We start from the raw sequence: 10172 nt of genomic DNA, 5'->3' as shown, positions 1-10172 counted from the left end.
CAGACATCAGATTGCCCAGTAAATGCACCACACCAGCAGTAATAACGAGAAAAATAAACAGAAATTGCACACCATGTACATCACTTACTGAAGACTGCTAGCTAAATCTTGCCATGGATTAATAATTTCACTTTAAGAGTATTGCTCTCATTGTATTTATGTAGAAATCAAGGCTTGGAGATGAGACATTATTTGTTTCATGTATTATTATTTTCATGTATAAATCATGGCTGACTTGAAGCCCACAGTCTTCCTGGTTACAGCAAGGACTTTGAGGGTGTCTGCTTCTTCTCCCTGTCTGCTTTCCATGGGCTCAGAGCACTAAATGCACAGGGTAGGTCTTATTTTTTTTATCTTATGTGTAGGGTGCTTGCCTGCATGTGTGCATGAGCATCATACATGTAATCAGTGCCCGCAGAAGCTAGAATAGGACACTGGATCCCCTATAATATAAATTAAATATAGTTTTGAGTCCAGATATGGGTGCTGCAACCTAATGTGAGCCCTCTGCAGAAGGCACAAGTCCCATTATCCACTTAGCCATCTCCCCAGCCCTTAATCACAGGCAACACATACTGACTAAAAATAACCCAGGCTGAAAAAATAACTTTTTCAGAGAATATGGAGGAAAATGAACACACATTAAGTGAGTAACTGCATAACTCATAACTCATAATAGCAGAACATCAATTAGGAAGGGGTGAACATGAGAACAGGGAAATCAGTTATCAAGGGGTAAGAAATGGATGGTGATGTGTTAACAAGATGCAAGGGAGCCGAGGTCTTCTTCAGAGGTAAACAGAGCTCATGGGCTAAATGTGGATGAGGGGGCAGGAGTGGACTTGAAGAATCACAGATTTCTGAATGTGGTTCAACAAGGACTTTAAGAGTGGGGAGTGAAGAATCTCTTGGGAATTCTGACTTTAAGCAGATGTAAGTTGGAGAATTCTGTGAAGCCGAAATCATTATCCTTAGATGCTCAGATGAAGAATTGAACCTGGATAAGAGTCTTGTGCTAGCCACTCAGCCACTGGAAAATAACACCAAGATCAGTACAAACCTCAGTTCTCTCCCTCAGTACTTCAGTCATCAAGAAACAAGAACTTGCATGGGATCATCCAATGTACAAAGGGGGTTAGAAAAAATATGACATGGTATTGTTTTATTAGTAAGTGTACATCCCAGAATATTTCAGGTTTAGGGAAGTGGTTTTCCTCCATATCTGGGGATGAATCCAGGACTTCCAATAGATGGCTGAATCTAGGATTCCCAGTAGATGACTGACATCATGGATAGTATCTACCACTACCTTCACACTGTGTTATTCCTATGTGTGTGTTTATGATAAAACTTAAGTTGTACATTGGGGGTGGTGGACCTTAATAACAACAACTCATGATAAAGTGGAAACAGTCATCCAATTATATTCTGGTTAGTTTTTGTAAATATAATAAAACTAGAGTCTTGGGGGGGGGGAATCTCAATTATATAATTGCTTCAATCAAACTGGCCTATGGGCATGTCTGTAGGTTATATTCATGATTCATGTGGGAGGATCCTGCATACTGTGGTTGGTGCCATCCCTGGGCAGGTGGTCCTGGGATGTATAATGAGTAAGCCATTGTGAGCAAAGCCAGTAAATAGCTCTGGCTATTCCTGGGTCTCTGATTTAGTTCCTACCTCCAGATTCCTGTTCCAAGTTCCTGCTCTCATTTCCATTCCTGATGGACTTTAACCTGAGATGTATAAATTAAATAAACTCTTTGCTCCCCAGGTAGCTTTGAGTCATGTTGCAGGGGCGTTTTGTCATAGTATTCAGGAACAACTTAGGAGAGTGAAGTATCATAAGACTATTCAAATATTATGTTAGTATGGGATTGCCCTCTTAGAATCTCTATTTTTGCCATACACACCATTCTGGGGCCAGTGTGAGATAATGTGATGTCCAAGTGAGAGGCTGAAGTGAGGTGGGTGGCATTGGTACCTCAATGCATCATCAATGCACGTGAACACATCTCTAGAATACTGCACTTATCAGAATCAGTAATCCAAGCATAGATGATTCGTAGTTTTAGGCGGGATAGAGTCAGTGTGGTGTTTCCTCATGTTCCTTAGAACACTTTGCAGTTAAGGACTTATGAATCCTTCATTTCTAGGATTGGGTTTTTTATTGTTTACCATGCTTGAACTGTGGTTTGACTAAAGTCAACTGAGACTGAAGAAAGTGACACTGTAGTCAAAAAATGTGACCATAGCATCATTTAAAGAGTTAGAAATGACTGGTGTGAGGTGGAATCTCAGGGTTGTTTTGATCTGCAGTTCCCTAATGACTAAGGATGTTGAACATTTCTTTAGTTGCTTCTAGGCAATTTGAGTTTCCTCAGTTGAGAATTCTCTGTTAGCTCTGTTCTGCTTTTTAAAATAGGGTTATTTGTTTCTCTGCATCTAACTTCTTGAGTTCTTTGTACATACTGGATATTAGCCCTCTATTGGATGTAGGATTGATAAAGATCTTTTCCCAATCTGTTGGTTGCCATATTGTCCTATTGACAGTGTTCTTTGCCTTACAGAAGCTTTGCAATTTTATGAGGTCCCATTTGTCAATTCTTGGTCTTAGAAGCATAAGCCACTGGTGGTCTGTTTAGGAACTTTTCCCCTGTGCACATGTGTTCAAGGCTTTCCCCCACTTTCTTTTCTATTACATTCAATGTAACTGATTTTATGTGAAGGTTCTTCATTCTCTTGAACTTGAGCTTTGTACAGGGAGATAAGAATGGATCAATTTGCATTCTTCTACATGAACGGCTAAGATAAAAACTCAGGTGAGAGCAGATACTGGTGAGGATTCGGAGAAAGAGGAATACTCCTTCGTTGCTGGTGGGATTGCAAACTGGTACAACCACTCTGGAAATCAGTCTGGCAGTTCCTCAGAAAATTTGACATATAGTATTACTTGAAGCTATACCACTCTTGGGCATATAACCAGAAGATGCTATGCTCCAACATGTAATAAGGATACATGCACTACTATGTTCATAGCAGCCATATTTATAATATCCTGAAGCTGAAAACAACCCAGATGTCACTCAACAGAATAATGGATACAGAAAATGTGGTACATTTACATAATGGAATACTACTCAGCTATTAAAAACAATGACTTCATGAAAATTTCAGACAAATAGATGGAACATGAAAATATCATCCTAAGTGAGGTAACCCAATCACAAAAGAAAACACATGGTAAGTACTCACTGATAAGTGGATATTAGCCCAAAAGCTCAGAATACCCAAGATGCAATTCACAGACCACAGAAGCTTAAGAAGAAGAAAGACTAAAGTGGATGCTTCAGTCCCTCTTAGAAGAGGGAACAAAATACTCAAGGGAGGAAATACAGAGAGAAAGTATGGAGCAGAGACTGAAGGAAAGACCATTCAGAGACTGCCCCACCTGGGGATCCATCCCATACACAGACAACAACCCCAGACACTATTGCAGATGCCAAGAAGTTCTTGCTGACAGGAGCCTGATACAGCTGTCTCCTGAGAGGCTCTGCCAGAGCCTGACAAATACAGAGGCAGATGCTCGCAGCCAACCATTGTATTGAACACTGGGTCCCCAATGTAAGAGCTAGAGAAAGGAGTGAAGGAGCTGAAGGGGTTTGTAACCCCATAGCTAGAACAACAATATCAACCAACCAGACTTCCCCTCCTCCCCACCAGAGCTCCCAGGGACTAAACCACCCATCAAAGAATACACGTGGAGGGGCTCCAGCTGCATATGTATGTAGTAGGGCCATGCCCCAGTGAGGAGTAATGTCAGGGTAGTGAGGTTGGAGTGGTGGGTGGGGGAACATCCTCATAGAAGCAGAGGGAGGAAGATGGGATAGGAGGATTCTGGGGGAGCAACCAGGAAAGGCAGTAACTTTTGAAATGTAAATAAAAAAATATCTAATAAAAATAAGAAAAAAATGAGTCAACTGATCTCATCTTACCTGTAAAGGTATAGAAAGAGACTTTACCTGCCCCCATATTCTCCAGCACAATATTCAAGTCAAGAAGTTGATTTGCTCTGGGAGCCCAGTGGGGAAAAATACTCAGAAACAATTATACACAAGTAAATGTTTCATTTGGGACCACCCAACTGGTGCTTTTGGTATATCTGATACAGTAAGGAAACTGCTTTCAGTTTAGCCAAATGTTGTGGACTATCATGGCCAATATAATGATCGGATATAGTAGCAGCAGCTTGATCATAAGCAGTGAAACAAGTGGGCTTCACAAAAATGGTAAGTTAAGATGAAATATTCAAAAATCAAAATTCAGATGACTGTCATCTGTGTGTATAACTGCTTCATTCCTTTGAGGGAGAAAGAACCAGAGATAGGACAGGGCATGGTTTCTCTTGAAGCAAATTCAATTGTTCCAGTCAGTCATTCCAAGACAGGAAATAAGGCCATGTGGTGACAGGATCTGGAATCTAAAGAGGGAAAGTCATTTATCTTTGCCCTTAGAGTATTTAGACTTAAAACCATGACACATGGTCACATGGGGAGAGAGAGAGAGACAGAGAGAGAGAGAGAGAGAGAGAGAGAGAGAGAGAGAGAGAGAGAGAGAGAAAGAGAGAGAAGCTTTATTTAGATTGCTTATTAATATTAAGTAGAAGTATTTTCAGTGAACAATTTGTTGTGCTTTGGTGTAGAGACACAACCATGTAGGCAAGAAAATGTCATTTGCCTAATCTCCACCTTACCAGGAATCCTTTGTAATGTCTCTACTCCTGATTCCTGGCTGCAGCAGCCAGAAGTGTCTTTTTTTTTTTTTTTTTTTTTTTTAATTTTTTTTTTAACTTGAGTGTAATATGGGATGTCCAGAAGGCTGGATGTGAAGTTATTTCTGGAAGAGAATAGATTTGAACTAGCACACTCAGTAACGATGGCCCCGTCAGTAATGTGTGTGGCCACCCTTGGGCCATGGAAAGCTTAGTGAAGTGAACACCTTGGAGGGCAGGTGACTTGCTTTCTTCTCTTGAGAGGAAATAACTCTATGTGCCTTTTACTCCCTTTCCAACTACATTGTCTTGGATTTGTTGATGTTGTCTTCTTTGTGAATTAATTATGTATTTTAGGTATCAGCCAAATTGCTTTCTAATCACTTCTTGAAATATTATTTCTTCTTCAGTGAATCACGTTTTCAGGTTTGTAAAAATAATGTTAGTTATTCCTGTAGATTTATGGGTGAAATCCCTAATGTATTCCATTGAACTGTGTGTCTATTTTTATTTCTTGCCACTATAAATTAGACTTAATTGGCCTGTTACAAAATAAGTCTTGAAATTAAGGAGATGGATTCTTCTACAATTTTTTTCCTGATTGCAGAAATTATTTTAGCTTTCCCAAATGCATTGCCTTTTCATGAACATTGTTATAAAAACCAAACAACAAATACTTCTATTTCCAAAAATTCTTCATAGATTATTTTTTTTATAAGAATAGCAATTGACCTTTACTTGAGGTTTGAGAGAATATACATCTTGCGGTGTTGAATTGGTCAGACTGCAGACACATTTCTATTTTATTATGCAGGTGATTTATTTGTATATGATCCTTTCAGCATGGATATGTTATACATGGTTCACTAAGTTTGTATATGTGTTACAGATCCGAATAAGTTTAATGCAATTTTTAATTTTATTGTCTACTTAAGTCTTGCTAATACACACAACAAATTGGTTTTCAATGTATTTTTCAATCTATTCTGCCAGTTAAATGAACTCAGTCAATAATTTTGAGATAATATGTAGGTACACTGGGATTGTATCCCAAAAAATCAGTTTACAGGCAAATTCTGGCAATTTATTTCTTAAGATTTTTTCCATTTTTAGTTTTATTTATAACCCACACACATTTTGTCTACAATTCTTGTTGAACACTGCTTAGAAGTTTTGCTAAGATAATGAACAAATGTAAAAATAGTAGATTTATTTGTCTCTTTCTACATTAATAAAGTTTTTATTCTCCTGGTTATCACCAGCTTTTTTTTTTTTTTTTTTTTTTTGCCAGATTTTAAGTGAAAATAAAAAATACATAGAGCTGAAGAATTTGGAAAAGTTACAGGTTTTCCAGGAAAGGAACATGAACAAGACTAAAGTTTGAGAGCAAGGAAGTCGTCGGGTAAAGTGGCTGGGGCTGCTCTGGAGTTGTCTGCATAAGGTAAGAGACACAGAATTCTCATTGACTCATAGGAAGAGGCCTTGGAGCGTTCAAGAATTGCTGCAGCCATTCAGATTCCAGAATTGAAAACTCCTTTGGAAGGCATCCCATTTTAAAGAATTGATCCAGTTGTGGGGATAGATAATCCAGAACTAGGGAGGCAAGAAGATAATTCCACATGTTTGAAAACAGTCTAGTCTACACAGTGAGCTTAAGATGATGCAGGGTTACACAGTTAAACTCCATCTCAAACTACACACACACACACACACACACACACACACACTCACACACGCACATGCACAGGCACACACGCACGCCCGTGCGCACACACACGCATGCGAGCACGCACACACACACACAGACACACAGAGGGACGCATGCACACACGCACACACTCATGCACACGCACACGCACACACACGCACATGCATGCATGCATGAAGCAAGGGAGGGAAAACCTTAACTGTGTTCACACAGAGTATCTCTTGACTTCAAGAACAATTTCGTGTGAGCGGATTTAATTAAAATTAAATAAATAAGCATGAAAAACTTTTCAATGCTCTACCATTTTCTGCTACTTTATTCTGGAAGTTTTTCATCTAAATTCTGTTCAGGAATAAGGAAGAAGGAATTCTGAAAGCCTTTAAGCTTGAGAATGTATAGGTTAAAAATTAAATATTTTAAAATGTATACTCTTTGGAAAGCCACTCCATCCTTAGAGACATTATACATTTGTGGTCAGAGAAGCTTATATATAAAAACAAAAGCCAAACAAAGAATCTACTCATATGCCTACTTGATATAGTTACACTTTTGGGTACGCTATAGCAGTAAAAATAAACTTAAAAGATATTTTTATGAATACACATGAATCAAATGAATGTAATATTGAGTACAATAAACAAATGGTATATTGGAATTGATTAGAGAAACAAATTTATGGTTCTATAAAATTTAAACATATGAAAATACCTTGGTTTCCTGAAATAAAATTGAATGAAGTTACTGAACGGTGGATAATATTACTCTTGGAAGCCATAAGTTGTCAAGCCAAAAGTCTAGTAACAGATGTGTGGTATTTTGCTTTAAACTGATGTTTGGGGTGGGGTGTCCCAGAGACCCCCAATATAATACATGGTATTGTCATTGATCTTAGTACCACATAAGAGCTTGACAATAAGCCTGTCCCATGACACTGCAAAACTCAGTTGTGGACATGGAGACTACCGGCCTGGTCAGATACTTTGTCCTTGCTGACTGGTTCTCATTGTGCCCGAAGGTGCCATGTAGACTGGTGGGAGGTTAAAATCTTCAACAGCCTTACCCATCTATGAAGCCTGCAGGCCACAATAATAACTGGCTTATCAAAATATGTTCACAGATTCATAAGCATAGGAATATCTGGGGGTTGCAAACGGCTTCTTTATTGGAACTAATGCTTAATCCATAAATAGAAACTCAAGCCTCATATTGTCAACTTTGCCAAGGGCCCATGACTGCTAAGGCCATAGACTCCAGGGAGAAGGATATTATTTTCTGAGTCTGAAATAATATTAGACTGTCATAAATACTTATGTCAATACACAGATTACCACAACTCTCAGTCTTTATTAGAGAAGCTTCTTTGTGTCAAGTTTGGTTGTTAATACAAAAATTCACATCTGGGTGAAATTCGGAGAATAACTACTTGTTGGATACTCAACCATAAATGTGATATCAATATCATAGTCCCTCCCTCCCTATGGTCAAGAAAAGTCATGGATGAGAGAGATTGCAAGAACAGAAGGTCAGGAATGACTGCTGTCAAACAGTGACTTCTGCATATCATAGGGATTATGCTCTCCTGTTCACACATCAGCTTTGACAGCTTGCCTAAGTACTGGAAAAGATCAAATCAGGCAACAGTCCAATATATATAGGGGCAGTGACACATGAACCCTCATTCTAAGCTGAGGAGCCATCGATAGATGATGGCTATTGGGGGATTTTCTTAAGGGTTGTGGAACCTGTTTGGTTGACCATACTTGTCTTAGTTGGGGTTTTACTGCTGTGAACAGACACCATGACCGAGACAACACTTATAAAGAACAACATTTAGTTGATCTGGCTTACAGGTTCAGAGGTTCAGTCCATTATCATCAAGGAGGGAGCATGGCAGCATCTAGGCAGGCATGGTGCAGGAAATGTTAAGAATTCTGCATCTTCGTCTGAAGGCTGCTACCAGAATACTGGCTTCTAGGCAGCTAAGATGAGGGTCTGAAAGCCCATACCACAGTGACACACCTATTCCAACAAGGCCACACCTACTTCAGCAGGGCCATACCTTCTAATAGTGCCACCCCACAGTGCCTCAGTGGTTTGCTCCTTTTCCATCCACGCACAGAAATATACACTGGATTAGTGGGCTATAAAAACTGAATCAAGTGGGGAGTGTGATGTTAAAGAGAGATCCACTAGAATCTGGAAGGAGGTGAATACCATTGAAATGAATTATATGTGTGTATGAAAGTTTCAATGAATTAATAAAAATACTTTAAAATATTTTATAATGCCATTAATTTAGACCTACTTCATTAAATGGTGGGTAATGGCAGGCCACTCCTGAGAATTTTCAATGGAAAGAAGAGACTTTGGTAGTAATGAAATGTGTAATTTTTGTAAGTATAACAGTGTTATGTTTGTGTTTAATATAGGAACATAAAAGTTTTAGCCTAATGATAAACACAAATGTGTTCCTAGAAGTCATACTGAACTCAATAATACAAATTTACTTTATATTCCCTGTGTCCTGCTATTCCTTCTCCCTTAAGTTCTTTCTCCCCATTCCCACCTGAGGTAATTTTCTAGTTTCTTAGATCCTACAGATGCTCCAACTTAACACACAGATCTAAGCTTTTGATGCTATGATACAGATAGAGTAAGAACACGAGATATCTTCCTTGCTGTTTCTGAGTTGCTTTAGTCACTAGGATGGTTTCCAGTTTCATGGATTTACTTGCAAATTTTCATTTTTTAACAGCTGAGCATAATTTCATTGCATACAGGCACCACATTTTCATTATTCACTAATCTATTGATGGGCATTTAGGATGCTTCTATTTTTGTATAATTGTAAGCAATCCAGAAATTATGTGTGTGAAATTATCTGTGTGGTAGGATGTATATTCCTCCAGCTATATGTTCTTCTGGGATATAGCTGGGTTAAATAATGTCCAAATTGTTTTAAGTTACAGCCAAAAGTGATATGAAGGAAAAGGGGAAGTAAAGGAGGAGGAAGATTAGATATGAAGAAGGTTGGGTCAGTAGAAAGAGGAGGTGGAGGTGTGAGAAAACTAACAATAAAGCTATTAGTTTATAACCTTTGTAAATATTCATATGTGCACACATAGAGTCATACAAAGTAATTTAATTACTATTTTTTAATTACTACTACTTTTGTTTACCCACAAAAACTTGATGGTAAGATCATATTTTGAAGAAGTCACATACAGGATTATACAACATGAGGAAATCAGGTAGGTACTAGGTAGAAAGCTTCCTCTATGATGGACTGCTTTCATAGTACTGGAATGTACTATGTAGGCTGCTTAGGGAAAAAAAATCACAGCCTTACCCAGCTGTGAGTCCAGTGGACTACAAAGATCACCAATTTGGCAAGATATTTCCATGGGTGTAATAGTGTGAATGTTATAGGGACAACCAACTGTTTTCTGCTTGGATTTAAGACCCATTCTATAGGAGGAAACACATGTAATTATAAATGGTATTGTAAATCTGGCCAAGAACTTATAGTTGAGAAACCCTCAGGCCCAAGAGGTGAACCTACTGTGATTACTTTGCTAAATGTATATAGGATTATGCTTTTCTATAAATTTATGTCACTATGTTCTCATCAGGTAAATACTTTTTGAAGTTCATGGCTATTAATTGAAAAATTCACAAATAATTAAAGTGAAG

The sequence above is a fragment of the Arvicanthis niloticus genome, chromosome 17 (genome assembly GCF_011762505.2).
Source record: "Arvicanthis niloticus isolate mArvNil1 chromosome 17, mArvNil1.pat.X, whole genome shotgun sequence".
Lineage (NCBI taxonomy): Eukaryota > Metazoa > Chordata > Mammalia > Rodentia > Muridae > Arvicanthis > Arvicanthis niloticus.
Note: the sequence above shows the minus strand (reverse complement) of the source record.